Genomic DNA, 17,290 nt, shown 5'->3' on the forward strand with positions numbered 1-17,290 from the left:
CTTATTTTGATCAGAAACATGTATAAGAAGTTGCTAAAACGTATGAGACAGATGCATAAGATTGATTACTGGGTCTCCTTGCAAACAATGTGTAAAATGATGCCACCGTTCTAAATTACTGCTGTACTGTAGGAAAACTATTATTTTCCTGGTTATGTGAAGTCGTGGCCTAATGGTTAGAGAGTCGGACTGGCAATCGAAAGGTTGTGAGTTCGAGTCTCGGGTTGGCAGGAATTGTAGGTGGGGGGAGTGCATGTACAGTTCTTTCTCCACCTTCAATACCACTACTTAGGTGCCCTTGAGCAAGGCACTGAACCCCCAACTGCTCCCTGGGCGCCGCAGCATAAATGGCTGCCCAATGCTCTGGGTGTGTGTTCACAGTGTGTGTGTATGTTATCACTGCTCTGTGTGTGTGCACATCGGATGGGTTAAATGCAGAGCACAAATTCTGAGTATGGGTCACCATACTTGGCTGAATGTTACGTCACTTTCACTTTGAATGCTGGGATGTTTCTGGCTAGCTTGTCAAGGTCTCTGAGGGTCACATCATGCACTGCTGCAGGGATGTTTGGAAGGGCCCCCCTGCTCTCTCTGGTTGCTGGAGATATTATGGTTTGTCTGCTGAGTTGTTAAGCAGCAAGTGCTTGCTCCTCCCTCGTAGTTTGGTAGAGGGAATTTGCACTGCTGGGCGAGGGTGAGGGAGTAGGGTATCAGCAGCCTATAAGAGTACCTGAGTTCTCTCTGGACCAGGTCAAGTTCGTCTTGAGTGTTGTCCAGCTACTGGATTTGTATGAAAAACGGCCTTTTCCAGGCCCTTTCTGGCTGCCTTTTCCAACTGCTGTCAGAGCCTTTCAAAGTCTGTTGGTTTCCTCCTGTAACTCCATTCTGCTGGGGTCCTTGTGGGATCTGGGAGACCCGTGATCTGTTGCTTGAGATCATTTGCGTCCTTTTTTCAGACCTATGAGGACATTAGTGAGGAAGATGATGATCTTGGTGATCTCTTTGTAGTCATAACTCTGGCTCTGGTGCAGTAGGTTGTCTGCAGCCCTGGGTAGACAGATGTTTCTCAAAACAATTGGCCAGTCCTTTTGGTCTGCCGCCTAGGCAGTTAGACTGAGCATCTGCAACATTTTGGCAAACTCATGTTGAGAGTAAGGGCCAGTGACTAATGCAAGATCAAACAGAATGTGGAGCTAGGTTTTGCCAGGTGTGGTTAGCTGGTGAAATATTCTCTTATTATCTTAGCTGTGGATAGCAGAATGCTAAGATAGGTTTGGGTCAGTATATATTTGCTAAAAGGGGCATAAGCAGAGTTCTAACTGATGACTTAAGACTGCCCTTATTGTTCAATTATCACTCAGAACTTACTGATAGTTCACAACAGGATTGATCTCTGGTATTTTCATTACTTGATGCTCAGGGCTATAGTTCCTCTTCAGGAACTCGAGCTGCGTCGAGAACGAATAGTGAACACGTCCAGTGTGACGTCTCTGATTAACGTGTATAATCAGTCCAATGGAAGGGCGAGATGTCATAGGCGGGTGACATCAGAGACCAGGAAGTATAAAAGCATGAGCGGCGAAGCCGGTATTTAGTCTTGTGTCTTCAGCAAGCGCTCTGTCGCTATCTGTTTGTGAGTCTTAATTAGTGTTGTTTGTCCACTGATAAACTCCATTGTCAAAGCTTCAATCAAGAGAAGTTTTGGGCGAGAGCAGGCAGCGTTCAGGCTGTGTGTTTTCCCTGCCAAAAAGAAAAAAAGGTAGGGACACACGCAGCTCGAGTATTGTCTGCTTGAGAGTGAAGCGCGCAGTGTCAACAGAGAGTTGACGGCTGCGATGCGAGCCTTTGGTTCACTCTCAGAAGGCTCTCTTTGAGGAGAGAGCTTTCACTGGCGTTTCTCGCGGTGCCAGCCCCGCTAATTGCACAAGCATCAGTTGCACAAGCACCAGTTACACAAGCATATTATGCCTAATATTATAATAAGCAGCATTAATGAAGAGTGGAGCTCGGGCAGTCGGCTCTCAGGGGGCTGATTGTGCTTTTCTCGCTGTTAAGCACTCCGCTCTCGCCGGGGCACGCTCCGAGGAGTGTGTCCCTGTATGCGATCTTGCTGTTGCAGTCGCGCTGGTGCTGAGGCATGGCGGCGACCCGCAATAGCGGGAATCGCACATGATCTGGGGAACAGGTTGGAGACGGCTCGTCCTATCTCCACCCGTGTTCACTAGATCTAGAGCTCGTTCTCGATGCTAGGAAACCAGCGCTGCGGTTTCTTCGCCCTCTGATACAGCTCGCTGCTGCTGCATGCTCCTCGGAGGCAGAGCTCGCTGCAGCATTCATCTTTCTCTGAGGAGATTGATGTTGTTTGTGTGACTGAGTAGCATAAAATAAAATATATATAAAAAAAGACATGCGCGCTGCCGAGGCAACGCGTGTATTACATTGTTTCATTTTTATGTGAGTTTTTTTCTACACCAGAGGCTCAGGGGCTGCTGGGCGGAGCAGTCCCAACCGTGTTCCAGCCCCTCGTGCCGGGGGTGTCACTTTTGTACTCCGCAGACGCTAGAATCAGAGTGACGCTCCCAGGCCGAAGGCTTCTAGTGGAAAGCAGTTCTACGGACCGTTGTTTTCGCTGGATAGCCTTCATCATAACGTCCTGACGCCTAAGGCCTAGGACGTTTTGAGGGCCAGCTCCTTCTGGGGAAGACAGTGTGGTGTACACCGCATTACATGGTGCCCGTCTCTCCTCAGTGCCCTCAGGAGATCGATCTGCCAACCCTGCCAGTGTTCCAGGGCGTAGCGGTCTCCAGCGAGCGCTTCTCTCAGTTACCGCCTGGAAACGGCCATCTTGGCCATCTCCTGCCAGTGCACCGCTTCAGGGCACCGAGCTAATTGCGCTGATGCCACCAGAGATCAGTCTTGAGAGGCTGATTCCCTTAGTAGACTATTTGGCAGCGTGAAAACTACTGCCAAATGTGTCTCAGTGGGTCCTGCACACTGTAGTGAGAGGCCACAGAATCCAGTTCTGGTAGGCCCCAAGCAGGCTCTGGTAATGGAACAGAAGTAGACTCTCTCTGAGGATGGAGGCCATCGAGGTGGTCCCTCCTTGGGTTGCAGAGTCCGGGTCCTACAGCCGGTACTTCACTGTTCCGAGGAAGGATGAGGTGTTGTGTCCTTTTTTAGATCTGTGATTTTTGAACCGCTCAGTCAGGGGACTGAAGTTTAGCACGCCTGCACAGGCCAAGTCCAAGGAATGGTGTGTCACGATCTATCAAAAAGATGCACTTATCTCCATCCTTCTTCATCGGAAGTTCCTGAGGTTTGCTTTTGGGGGCAAAAGCCTACCAATACGGATCTTCCACTGGCCTTGCACTCTCACCCCACACTTTCATGAATCAACCACATTGACGATTGGTTGATATCAGCTCAATCTGAGCAGATGACGGTTCGGCACCGAGGTGTCGTTCTCGCTCACATGAAAGAGCTGGGGTTAAGACTTAACGCCATAAAAGTGTGCTTTCTCCAGTACAGGGAACCACTTATCTGGGCATGGTGTGGGATTCGACCACAATGCAGGCACGTATGTCACCTGCTCGGATCGAGTCGATCCTCACTGCAATCGCGAGAGTGAGAGAAGGCCGGTCACTCACTGTCAAGCAGTCACGGAGATTGCTGGGTCTGATGGCAGCTGCGTCAAACGTGAATGCTATTGGCCTGCTGTACATGAGACCCCTACAGTGGTGGCTCAAGGCCAAGGGGTTCTTCCTGAGGGGAAACCCACTTCGCATGCTAAAGGTCACGCGGCGATGCCTACATGCCTTGGATATGTGAGGAAGCCTAGGTTCTTGTCTCAGGGCCCGGTGCTGGGAGCTCCTTGTCACCACGTGATGTTAGCGACGGATACGTCCCTCACCGGCTGGGGTGCGGTCATGAGTTGCCACCCTGCCCGCAGTCTGTGGAGTGGTCGCCATCTGACATGGCACATCAACTGCCTGGAGATGCTGGCCGTGCTTCGTGCACTTCGTTATTTTCTCCCAGACCTAAGAGGTCACCATGTGTTGGTGCGCACCGACAACACAGCGGTGGTCTCTTACATCAACCACCAAGGAGGTCTGCACTCACACCGTTTATAAAACTAGCGTACCAGATCCTTGGTTGCATACCAGATCCATCAGCTTGACCCGGTACACAACATCAGAAATCTTGGCCATCACCTCACATGGGCCATATCAGTGACTGTAGAGCTTCGGAGAATAACTTTTCTTTTTAGGGGAGTAAACCCAAACTCTGTCCCCAGCAAAGTCTCTGTTGTTACTGTGAACATCATACTCCCATTTCTGCTTGGATGATGCAGCTCCCTGTCAGTCCCCGGGTCCCTCATGCACTATGTGGAGACTGTTCCGCAGCTTTTGTAAGTTTCCCAGGAATCTCTGGTTTGGGTGGGGACCGAAAACCAATTTCACCTGTGTTCGTAGTTCCCTGCCGCACATAAAGGCATCTGGAGTGCACCCCATAGACTCTTGAACTGCCATTTTGTAGGACCAGAGTACCAGGGGTATGTGTCTGTCCCAGTCACGCTGATGCTCACTGGTTAGGATGGCTAGCTGGGTGATCAGGGTAAAGTTGAAGCGTTCCACCAGTCCATCACTCTGTGGATGGAGGGGAGTTGTGCATGTCTTGGGTATCCCCAGGAGACGAAACACTTCTTGGAACACTTCAGCCTTGAAATTGTATCCCTGATCACTGTGGATCTCATCTGGGGCTCCGAATCAGCAGAACATCTCCGCCAACAGTTTTTCTGCTGTGGTGATTGCACTTTTTTATTCTGGTCACTTAGTAAAGTAGTCCATCGCAATTAGGATGTAACAGTTCCTAGCCTCTGAGACTGAGAAGGGACCCAACCAGATAATGTTGCAGTGGAGCATGGGGTTGCTGCTGTGGTCCCTTCTTGGCTGTGCATGCATCACAGCAATGGACATATAGTAGAGCTCAACGTCCACTCGGTATCCTGGTGAATAGAACTGGCTTCTCAATATCTGCAGGGTCTTTGATACTCTAAAGTGGACAGTGCCCACTGAACCGTGCAATAGACATAGAACCTAACACTGCAAGGAATGGGGCACTAGTAGTTGTAGTAAGGTGGCTTCGCCATAGGATGTCTGCAACTGACTGTAAAGCAGACCAGATTAATCGTTCTAATAATCATTAGATTAATCGGTTATGAAAATAATAATTTGTTGCAGCCCTACTGACATCCCACGCGATCATTGATCTTGTGGAAATCAACCTTCAAATGAAGTCTGTGACTAACTGTTCTCGCAAACGGATCTCCACTTAAAGTATCAGCCACCATATTCTTGGTTCGTGAATTTTTAATGTCAAAAGAGTAAGGGGCTAGTTTTGAGACCCACTTTTGTTCACAGGCATCAAATGTTGGCTTAGACATGATGAACGTAAGTGGCTTGTTGACTGTTCAAACTGTAAGGGTGTTCCCTTTGAGCCAGTGGCTGAACTTTTCACAAACACTACACTTCAAAGCCAGAAACTCGAGCCTGTGAGCAGAATGCTTTTTCTGTGATGAACTCAAGGTCTTGCTGGCAAAGGTAATGGGTCTCATTATTTCTTCCACCACTGGAACTTGGGAGAGCATGTCGTCAAGTCCATCCAAAGATACACCAAGGGAGAGAATTAGCGGCTTTGAGAAATCAGGATGTGCAAGAACAACAAAGTTTAACAAATTATCCTTAAGCATGTTGAAAATGACATTGTACTCCTCCACCCAGTCACTAGGATTCAGCTTCCAATATGTACCAATATGCTTCCCAGTTTTCACTTTACCTAGTCTCTTCTGACCCGCAGTTAGAACAAAGAGGGGCTTGGCAATCGCAGAACAATTAATAATGAAGAATCATTCCTAAAAATTCTTCTTACTGATGGAGTGCAGCCATCTTCCTCAATAAGCTGTAACTTAGAAATTTTGTATATAACATCTACCTTTGTGGAATCTACAGAGATGCCATTTCCAGAATTTCACTGAATCACGCAAGAATTGGTGCTACTTAGGTCTCAGCTTTAGGCGATGCATCCTAAGCCAGTGGAAAACGATTTCCAACCTGCTCAAAGCCACTTCCTCCATAGGCACAAAACACAAGTAAATCATCCAAATAGCAGAGCAAACTGATAAAGTTCATGTCCCCAAGAATGCCAAGCATCACCAACATGACTGAAGCTGGGCTTTTGGACACGCCTTAAGGCATGCAGTTGTACTCATGTAGCACCATAGGACTAATGAAAGCTGTATATTGTTTTGTCTTGTTTCCGCATCAGCAAATTATAAAATCCAGAGGTTAAGTCCATTGTGCTCAAGTAATTATTGTCTCCTAAAGCAGCCAAGCAATCTCACTGATGAGGGAGCGGGTGAGCAGTGTTCTTGCATTAAGCCACCTGAAGTCTGTACAGACATGGAGACTTCCATCTTTTTTACATACAAGCACCAACGGCGATGCATATTCACTGACAGATTTTATAATTATGTCTTGCTCCTCCATTTTAGTTAACACTTGGCACAGCTTCTGGTAATGAGCAGAAGGGGTCCTATGATATAGCAGTCAGAAAAGCCTCTCATCTGTAGGTCTGATACAGTGTTCAAATTCCTTAGCTTCACCACAATCTAGATGTTTACAAAGCACATCATTGTCATTCACCAGTAACTGTACAAGTTTATATTTCGATGCATCAGTGACTTTGCAGAGATCAATGTTGATTTCGCCTAACCCAACATCTTGCAGTATCAAATTTGAAGCACAGTCTGGAGTAGCCTGTGTCTCTGAACGAACCTCCTGTATCTGTCCAGTGGCCTGCAAGACCAGAAAATCCTCTACAGCTAGGCAAGGGGAAACATCTGCCAATTTACGATTTTTTCTTAGTGTGACAAGTTGGTTTGTTAAATTAGTTATCTTCATAGGTACCTACCCATCACCCCACATAGATGTTATCACCAAAGCTACCATGATGTTTCTTTGCATAATCTGGGAGGTTGTTGGTTCAACCAGAATGGTGCTCCCAAGAGACAATGGAGTGTTGTCTTGCCCACACTTAATGTTCTTGTCTAGCAGCAAGAGTAACAGCATGCTGGAGCTTTACTGTTCTAATCTTGCAAGGGATCTCATCATGTTGCCAGCATGTGAGATAATGTTCACCCTGTGGTTATAACTGTGTAGCACTGTTATATGAAGTCCCATTACTCATCAGTGTTCTTGATTTGGCTCACAATATGCTTTATCAGATTAGTTTCAAGAATGAAGTCATCATGTGGTCCTGGAACAACAAGATTTGAAACTCGACCGCTGATGCCATATACTTTCATACCGACTTCATACAAACATTTTGGTTGTGCAGTCCTGGCCCCAACACCCACAAGAATGATGTTCTCAGGAAATATTTTTTTTCCAAAACAGCATTTTCAGCCAACAACTTTTGCTCAGCTGCCTCACTTAGGGCACAAGACATGGAGCCAGTGTCAAGCATTCCTCTCAAGTGAAACAAAGTGAAAAAGCCTTTATTTCTGCATAGCTTGTGCATGTATCATGCAAGTACCATCAGATGCTTCATGGCATACATACTCATACTGCTGTTCCAGGTCAATTATGAGGGTTTAATCTTCACTCACACATCCCCTCAGCAAATGTAGGTCTAATGGTTTAACGGACCAGATCCACTTGATGAGTAGTTTACCTCCAGACTTTGCTAACCGCTCCAATTTGGGCACTCTCTCTTTCTGTGTCCATGTTCAAAACAAGACAAGCACAAACTTTCTCTTCTGCAATGTGCTACTGAAGAACAGTCCATGGCTCTGCACACTTTGCAAAACGTCCTTCCTGGATTCACATGCCTAAAGGACTATGCAGGTACAGAGGGGGCTTGCATGTTTTGTTTCAGCACACAATCAAGCAAACTGATACGGGACTGAGGGCAACTGACACTTGTCTGAACAGATGGTGTAACAGACAACACACTTTGACCTGCTAACACTTTCGGCTCATTCCTAGATTTTCCATCATCTAAATTTGGTGCTTGGGCATTAGCGGCTACAGTCTTTACAAAGGCAGAATGGTTAGCCTGTGCCTTCATTTGTGCTCTTCTCTCAGATTGATATTTATCAAGACGTTCTTGTATTTCGGCAGCTGTCCACTTGTCTGCAGTTTTAAACTTTAAGATGGTCACGGCAATGTTTAACAAACATCATTGTCACTTCACGGTTGGAATCTTCAATACTTCAACCCTGTCTCCTTAAACACTCATCTGCTATATCTACAGCTTTATTGATGCCGAAGCCAATATTCCATGGAATTCTCTCTCACAACAAGGAAGGTACCATAAATATCAGCTAGTGTCATAGAAGAATATATCAAGTTGCTGAAATGCTGCCTGAGTATGTCTGTGACAACTTTTGGGTGTTTTTTTTTTGGCTGCAGTGAAGGATTGCTATGAAGAGTAATCTTTATTTTTACAGTTGGTAGTTGCCACAATCCCTTTAAAGGAGCCACTTTACTCACTTTCTGAATGAAAGAGCCAATCAATTGGTAAAATCACTGCATCCCAATTCACATACTATCCATCCTAAATAGTATTCAAAGTAGAATTAGTATGTCCTAAATCATAGTATGTTTAAAAAAGTATGACTAAGATTCCCAGATAGTCTACTAATTCCAGTTAGAGTTCAAAGTGCAGATCAATGCACACTCTCAGTGAGTTCCAAACAGGATATATCGCCCTCAGAAGGCCACTTCGGAGTGAAAACAATCATAGCCACCATAGTGACAGGTCCATCCAAACTGAAGTGCTCAAAACTGGACATTTCAAAGGGCCCTTCGAAATGAAGGATTTTGAAGGGTACAACTGATGGACACTTCAGGATCCCATGATGCTTTGCTTAGATTCTTTGCATGATAACGGTGCCTCCGTGTGGGCAGGGGATGATGTCGCATAAGGGCACTTGTTGTTTGGTCCCTTACACCCTTTGAAACCCATCACTCTGGACGGTAAACCCTTTGAAGGGATTATGGCATAGGGATGAGCCCTTCCGAATGGAACGCAGGGTATAACGGCTAATATTGCCCACAACACATTATGCAGTCAATGATGATTTGATTAGAACTACAAACAAGTATAAAAACTATGTACAAACATGGCGGCTATACACGACTGACGGACAGTTAAAGAAAGGGATTTGAGTGATAAATAATCAATGTCTATCCTGATGAAAAATATTAATTTAATGTTATCCATGTTACAGTATATTTCATCTGCAGCAACACTGTGAACTTTTATAATACATTTGTTTATTAACTTTTAAATCCATCATTATGCAAACACATGAGCAGAGTTCTTGGCATGATATATCCGCAACTAGCAGATCAATGTGCCTCTTCATTTCTCTCCAATACGGTAGGAAATTAAATTAGGCAAAATGTGGATGATATTAACTGTGACAAGATGAATGACAGGGCAGTTTGAACCATGACAGAATGCACGTAACTAAGAAACTGAGTTTCCGTTAAAGAAGCATCTATGACGAAGTAGAATGTCCCAAAGCCTACTATTCATACTATTCCTACTATACATACTTCACAAAAAGAGTACATACTTTTAGGGCATAGTATAAGTAGTCAAATTGAGATGCGGCATGCTCATAGGACTGTGCATGTGCACTGGCTGATCTAGCCTGAAAAATACGCTTTTTATAACGCCATTTAAGCAAAAGTAACAACATTTATGACACAGTTGTAAGATTTCTTTGGTTATTTCAAATATGATATTTAATCATAAGCTCAGTGAACAGAGAATTTGATGTTCCCCATTCGAAGACATAGGAGGCATTTGCATTTGCATGCCTGAGAGGCATTTCAAAGATAGCCGCTGGGTGACATGACTTCTCATAAAAAGACTTTGGTACAAGTCAATGGACCCTTTTCACAAGACTGTGATGACGTGTTTAATTGTCATCAGCATCGTAAAATTTTTCACTCAAAGTCATGAAAACACTATTGTGGAGTTTTTCTTTTGCTATTTGCGTAAATGGGAATGCAAAAAATATATATATATTATTAATATATAATATATATTTGTGGTACTCTCCCATTCACGGTTTACCATTTCAGGTTAACCCAACCATAACGACTTCCACTGCTAAGAAACCTAAAATTGTGAAAATGGTCCATTCATCGTTTTCTTAGGAACATTGGTTGGAGCTCTTAATTTTGAACTTTCAAAGTGCATTAGATAGAATAATTTAACTTAAAGGGGACATAACATTGCTAAAAAATAACATTATTTTGTGTATTTGGTGTAATGCAATGTGTTTATGCATTTTAAGGTTCAAAATACACATTATTTTCCACATAATGTGCATTATTGTTGCTCCTATATACCCTGTCTTTCTGAAACATATGGATTTTACAAAGCTCATCATTCTGAGAAGCGAGGTGTACGCTGATCGGCCAGCTATTCAGTGTGTTGTGATTAGGGCTGTGCAATTAATCGCATTCAACTGTCATTCGCATCTCTTCAGTAAAGCAAATCCCATGACTGGTAGTAAATCTCCATCACCTGCTTTCAGACAGAGCGGCATTTACTACACAGAGCATTTACTACACAGATTTACTACCAATCACGAGACCGGCTTTACTGACTAGTTTAATTGTACAGCCCTAGTTGTGATTAACTAAATGCCTCAAACATTTGATGGAAATGTTACACCTCTTAACATACTGTGATCCCTTCTCCTGGTACGACAAGACAAAACCAATAAAACCCATTACAAACGATGCTTTTGTTGCATCCAGTGGGGACATAATTACGGATTATAATGACTTATACTGTCTTTTTATGCACTGCGTTGTGTATTGTGCTGCATAAACATACTGTAATACCATGTCTGCATTTGTGTTTGGAGAAAAGAAAAACAACAAGCACTACTCTACACTGCTCAAAACTCACGTATGAATCATCAGTGGCAAATCCTTTAAATATGTAAATGTACTTATAGGCTGTGCAACAGCGAGAATTACAACAACGAGAATCAAAGTTATGTCTTCTTTCTTTGAATTAACATTTGAGCGCCATTATCTTCCCACACTGTGATGTAGAAATTTGAGAACATGTTAGAATGAGCCGTTTTAAGAGGGCGTGGTTGACTCTTAACTTTTATAAACAAGATCTCTTTGGATTTAAGACTGTAAAGTTTTTGCAACTTTACAGATCTTTTTTATGCACCAAGTTCTTGTAACACTCCAAAGAGAAAGGAAAATTTTTTATTGCATCATGTGACCCCTTTAAAATAAAAAATAAAAAATAATAATAATGTAAATTTTATTTTTTTTACCAATTCTTCATTTGTCGTTTTTTTTTAAATATCACAATAAATATTGTATTGTGGACTTCATATCGCAATATTATCAGATTATGAGATTTTGATATCGTAACATGCCTATAGTCAAGAGAGTGATTTTTTTTTTTTGATCACAGTATTCAAACGTAAGTCTTTTTTTATATAATATCATAATAAATATCATAAAATACATAAATTTCATAATGTAGACTTTTATATTGAAATATCATCAGTGACATGGCTCAGTGGTAGAGCATTGTGTTAGCAGTGTAAAAGGTTGTGGGTTTGATTCCCAGGGAACACATGTTAGGTAAAAAATGTTAGCCTGATTGCACTATAAGTTGCTTTGGATAAATGCATTAAGTTAATTTTCATTTAATTACATCCCTATATAAATTGTGAATACATACAGTGTTACAGTTTCCACACTTCAGTAAGCAGCACAACCATTTTCAGTTGTGATAACAATAAGGTTTCTAGATTACCAAAACAGCATATTAGAACGATCATGTGACACTGAAGAATGGAATAATGGCTGCTGATAATTCAGCACAAATACAACGATGGATGGATGAAGAGACAGATACTATTTTTAAGTAGAATGACATTCAATTCACAAAATCCAAATATTTATTTTAAATAAAGCCACTAGATTTTTAACAGGTATTTCCAAATACTGGCAGCATGCTGAATCTTTTTTTTACTGAAATTAGTCTCTGAAAAATATGTTCTCTGTTCTGTCAATAAATATGTTCTTACCCAGCTCGGTGATGCGAGAAGCCTGTTCCCTTTCATACTAACCTTTTCATCTTCACTTTCTCTTACCATTGCCATAATGGAATTGGTGTTGAAACCTCTGAAGTGCAAGATGAGGATCTAATCTCAGGTCTCACTCTATCCAAGACACCTTAACAGAGAAACTTCACTCTTGTGACTTTTATACAACAGCAAACACAAAGCTATGCAATTTGAGAAACAGTCCAAAATGTATGTTTTTATTTACACCACCAAATTCTCCAATGCATCTAAAATATGTGGGTCATTCCTGGGATTCAGTAATATTTCAGTAGCCCAGAGTTGTTAAAGGGGTGGTTTACCAAAATGAATTGTTAGAAGCTTTTCACGATATTTTGGTACGACCATTATAATGAATAAAATAATTATTGATTTATAATAAATTTTAGCATAATATAATGTCTTATATCTATCTTTATCTAAGCTTTTTCTTATGTTCCTAAGACACTGAGTACACTGAGTGTGTACTTAGAAAATTATTATCAAAATGTACATAGTTGGTACATGAACATATAAACATCTATTTGTGTTCCTTTTTTAGTGAATAATTTTTTTTATTTAAAAAAAAAAAAAAAAAAAAAACCAACCCTTTCCTGACTTTAGGGTTATGTCCCTCAGTCTGCACTCAGCTCTGTCACACTAACCATTCTACGCTCATAATTTAGTTTCCACACATGTGACATCATTTACCAGATATGTCATCATTCAGCTGACTTTTAATAGTGGTGCAGAAAATGGTTAGTATTATCATACTTTTCTGTCATGATTCTGCCTTCGTGTCCTGATTTTCCTGTTCTTGGGGCAGGATCATGACAGGCCCATGTTTTATGTGCAAGCACATGGCCTTGTTTGGGCAATGTGCTTGCGTTGTCTTGTCACCTTACCCCGCCCCCTTGTCATCATCTCGTAATCATTTGATTGTTGCTTTCACCTGTGTCACCTGTTCCTGATTAGTTTGCTCCCCATTTAATCTCCTCATGTTCTCTGTCCTGTGTCGGTACATGGTCTAACCTTGAGCTGTCCGTGAGTAAGCCTGTTGAGAGTCTTGTCAAAATAGTAGTTTGTTCCTGTTTCTGTAGTAGTCTAGTTTGTCAAGTGTTAGTCTAGTTTAGTCATCCTTCGTCTGTCTAGCCCTTGTTTTGCCCCCTCGTGGGTTTTGTTTTTCCTGTTATTTGTTCAATAAACTGTGTTGCTGTGACAACTGTCTGCAATTGAGTTCATCCCTCCACCACCCACCCTGACATTTTCATTCATATTTTTGAGTTGATTGTCTGGGAGGGTACTGTCAAGTTTAACAACTCAACTCCGTCACATAAAATTAAGATAGAAAATTATTATTTTTCAACATTTTATTTTAATCCATAAGTATATACAATGTACTTATTTTATTGCTGCTATACGGTATATGGTCTACTCTGCTAACTATGAGAAGCAGTGGCCATTTTGAATGAAAAACCACAACCCTGTCACATTTAATCCCATCACAAATATATAAGGGAGAGCGGGGCAAATTGTAACACATTGTTTAACTTTGTCAATTTGTTTAAATCCATATGGGGTTCAGAATATAATTTTTTATCCACAGTAATTTCACACTTCTAGTGTCTAGTCTAGTACAAATATGTCGCTTTGTTTCATAATTACAGTGTATACATCTTTCTTAATTTGACAACATGCCCTATATGTCTATATGACTGCTTAAAACATTATCTGATCTCATGAAAAATAATATATATACAAGACAAACTAAAATAATGTGTCAAAAAAAATATATATATCTATATACTGTATGTATATATATATATTATTATGTGTTATGTGCCTTCAAGGATGTTTTGATTGTACTTTGTGGGACACATTTGAATCACCTGATCTGAACACTCACACAAATGTGGTATCTGATTACATAAATTTTTGTGTGGAGTCAGTTCTACCCACGAAAACGTATAAATTATTTCCAAATAATAAACCATGGGTATCAAAGGAACTTAAACAACTGATAAATAAGAAGAAGGTAGCATATTATAATAATGATGTTTTAGCTAAAAGGGACATTCAAAGGGAAATTAAAAGACAAATTAAGGTAGATAAGGCCCTATATAAACAAAAAATTGCAAATAGGTTAAATAATTTTTTTTCACGTTTTGAAGGAAATAGTGAGAACACTAACAGTGATGAGGAAACTTTATTTACATTTTCATCAACTAATAACTTTATCATCAAAGAGGCGGATGTAAAGAAAATGTTTAAGAGTTGTAATATACATAAGAGTCCCGGGCCTGACAGCATCTGTGGACGAGGATTAAAAAACTGTGCTGAGCAACTATCCACGGTTTTTACTTCACTTTTCCAAGGATCTTTAGATCGATGCATAGTACCAACTATCTGGAAAACTTCAACTATAATACCCTTTCCTAAAATCAATAAACCACTAGAGCTCAGTGATTATCGACCAATTGCACTGACCTCTTTGGTGTTTAAAAGCTTTGAAAGGCTTGTTAAAAGGTATGTAGTGTCAAAAACCCAGCATCTATTGGACCCTTTACAATTCGCCTATCAGTCTAACAAGGGAGTAGATGATGCAATTTTAACATTGTTGCATATTGTTAATTCGCATCTTGAAGATTCCAAAAACCATGTGAGAATCCTATTTGCTGATTTTTCATCGGCCTTTAACACTATATTGCCAATGGTGTTGGTCGAAAGATTAACCACAGAGTTTAACCTGGATGGGGGATTGGTTATGTGGTTGTGGGATTTTTTAAGGAATAGAGTACAAAGAGTGAGAGTGGGTGGATCAATGTCAGAGAAACAAATTACTAATGTCGGATCCCCACAAGGCTGTGTCCTATCACCTATATTGTTTATATTGTACACAAATCACTGTATAAGTGCACACTCAGGCAGATTTTTTATCAAATTTGCAGATGATACTGCATTAGTCAGTCTCCTAAAGGGGGACGAGGACAGTCATGGACCTGTTTTAAATGAATTTATTTCTTGGTGTGACATGTCAAATCTTAAGTTAAACATTTTTAAAACAAAGGAGATGTGTATTGACTTTAGGAAGGAGTCTTCAGTGAGTGTAACCACTATCAAAGGAGAACCAATACAAAGTGTTGATGAGTACAAATATCTTGGGGTCATCTTTGATCATAAGCTGAGGTGGGATAAATGGACAGAGGCTGTGAACAAAAAAGGACAGCAAAGACTCTACTTCCTTAGGAAGATGTTGTCATTTAATGTAAACATCTCAATTCTTAGACTTTTTTATAATTCTTTTATTGAAAGTGTTTTTACATTCTGTATCACTTGCTGGTTTGGAAATGCCACAGTGAAACAAAAGAGCTCAATTAGGAAAGTTTTAAGCACGGCGAGCAAACTAATTGGTATCCCTTTGAGAGGTCTAGAACAAATTTATCTTAACAGATGCCACAGTAAAGCAACAAAAATCACAGCAGACAGTAGGCACCCTCTTTTTGATGAATTTGAGAGATTACCTTCTGGGCGAAGGTACAGGATGCCAGCAATGTTTAAAAATAGGGGGGAAAACTCCTTTCTGCCACAGGCAGTTAAACTGTTGAACAAGGGTAATGCTGCGTACTGAGCGGGTCTCAGTGATGATTTGTATATTTTATTGGTTTTATTCTCTTCTTGTATCATGTGACGTGTATTGTCGGTGCTGTATGTGAGCATGTGAAACGCAAGCAACAAAAATTTCCCTAAGGGGATAATAAAGTACAATCAATCAATATATTTATATAGATTTATTTTATTTTTTTCATTTATTTATTTTTTTTTAATAAAATAACGGAGTTCGAACAGCATACTCTAAGGGGCGCTATGGGGAACACCTCATCGTGACCCGTGTCTGAAGCATACTTTGCTTCACCCTCCGCCTGCAAGAGGAGATCCCTCCTGACGGGAACCTCCCATGGAGTGCTGTCAAAAAGAGAAATCAGGCCCAGGAACCATACCCGGCCCGGCCAGAACGGGGCTACTAACAGCAGCCGGACTCCGTCCCGGCGCACTCTCTCCAGAACTCCCAGCAGCAGACCAATCGGGGGAAAAATTTACAGATGAAGCCTCGGCCATGTCTGTACCATGGCGTTCAGCCCCAGTGGAGCTGGATGAGTCAGAGGAAGCCAGAGGGGACAGTGCGATGTCTCTCGATTCGCAAATAGATCCACCCGAGTCTGGCCAACCTCTCCAACTCTGCTTCATCACCTCGGAGTGAAGCCGCCATTCCCCGGGCCTCGGCCCCTGCCTCAACAGGATGTCTGCTCCCATATTAAGATGCCCAGGAATGTGAACTGCTCTGAGCGAGAGGAATTTGTCCTGGGCCCACACAAGGATCTGGTACACTAGTTGTATAAACTTGGTGGTTGATGTAAGAGACCACCGCTGTGTTGTCGATGCGTGGTGACACATGGTGACCTCTTAGGTCTGGGAGAAAATAACGAAGTGCATGAAGCACGGCCAGCATCTCCAGGCAGTTGATGGGCCATGTCAGATGGCGACCACTCCACACACGGCGGGCAGGGTGGACACTCATGACCGCACCCCAGCCGGTGAGGGACGCGTCCGTCGCTAGCATCACGCGGCGACAAGGAGCTCCCAGCACCGGGCCCTGAGACAAGAACCAAGGCTTCCTCCACATATCCAAGGCACGTAGGCAGCGCTACATGACCTTTAGCATGCGAAGTGGGTTTCCCCTCAGGGAGAACCCCTTGGTCTTGAGCCACCACTATAGGGGTCTCATGTACAGCAGGCCAATAGCATTCACATTGGACGCAGCTGCCATCAGACCCAGCAATCTCCGTGACTGCTTGACAGAGAGTGACCGGCCTTCTCTCACTCTAGCGACTGCAGTGAGGATCAACTTGATCCGAGCAGGTGACATACGTGCCTGCATCATGGTCGAATCCCACACCATGCCCAGATAAGTGGTTCTCTGTACTGAAGAAAGCACACTTTTCTTGGTGTTAAGTCTTAAAAGTTAAAAAAAAGTGACATGACATTCAGCCAAGTATGGTGACCCATACTCAGAATTCGTGCTCTGCATTTAACCCATCTGAAGTGCACACACACAGAGCAGTGAACACACAC

This window comes from Carassius carassius, chromosome 7, assembly GCF_963082965.1.
Source record: "Carassius carassius chromosome 7, fCarCar2.1, whole genome shotgun sequence".
Classification (NCBI taxonomy): domain Eukaryota; kingdom Metazoa; phylum Chordata; class Actinopteri; order Cypriniformes; family Cyprinidae; genus Carassius; species Carassius carassius.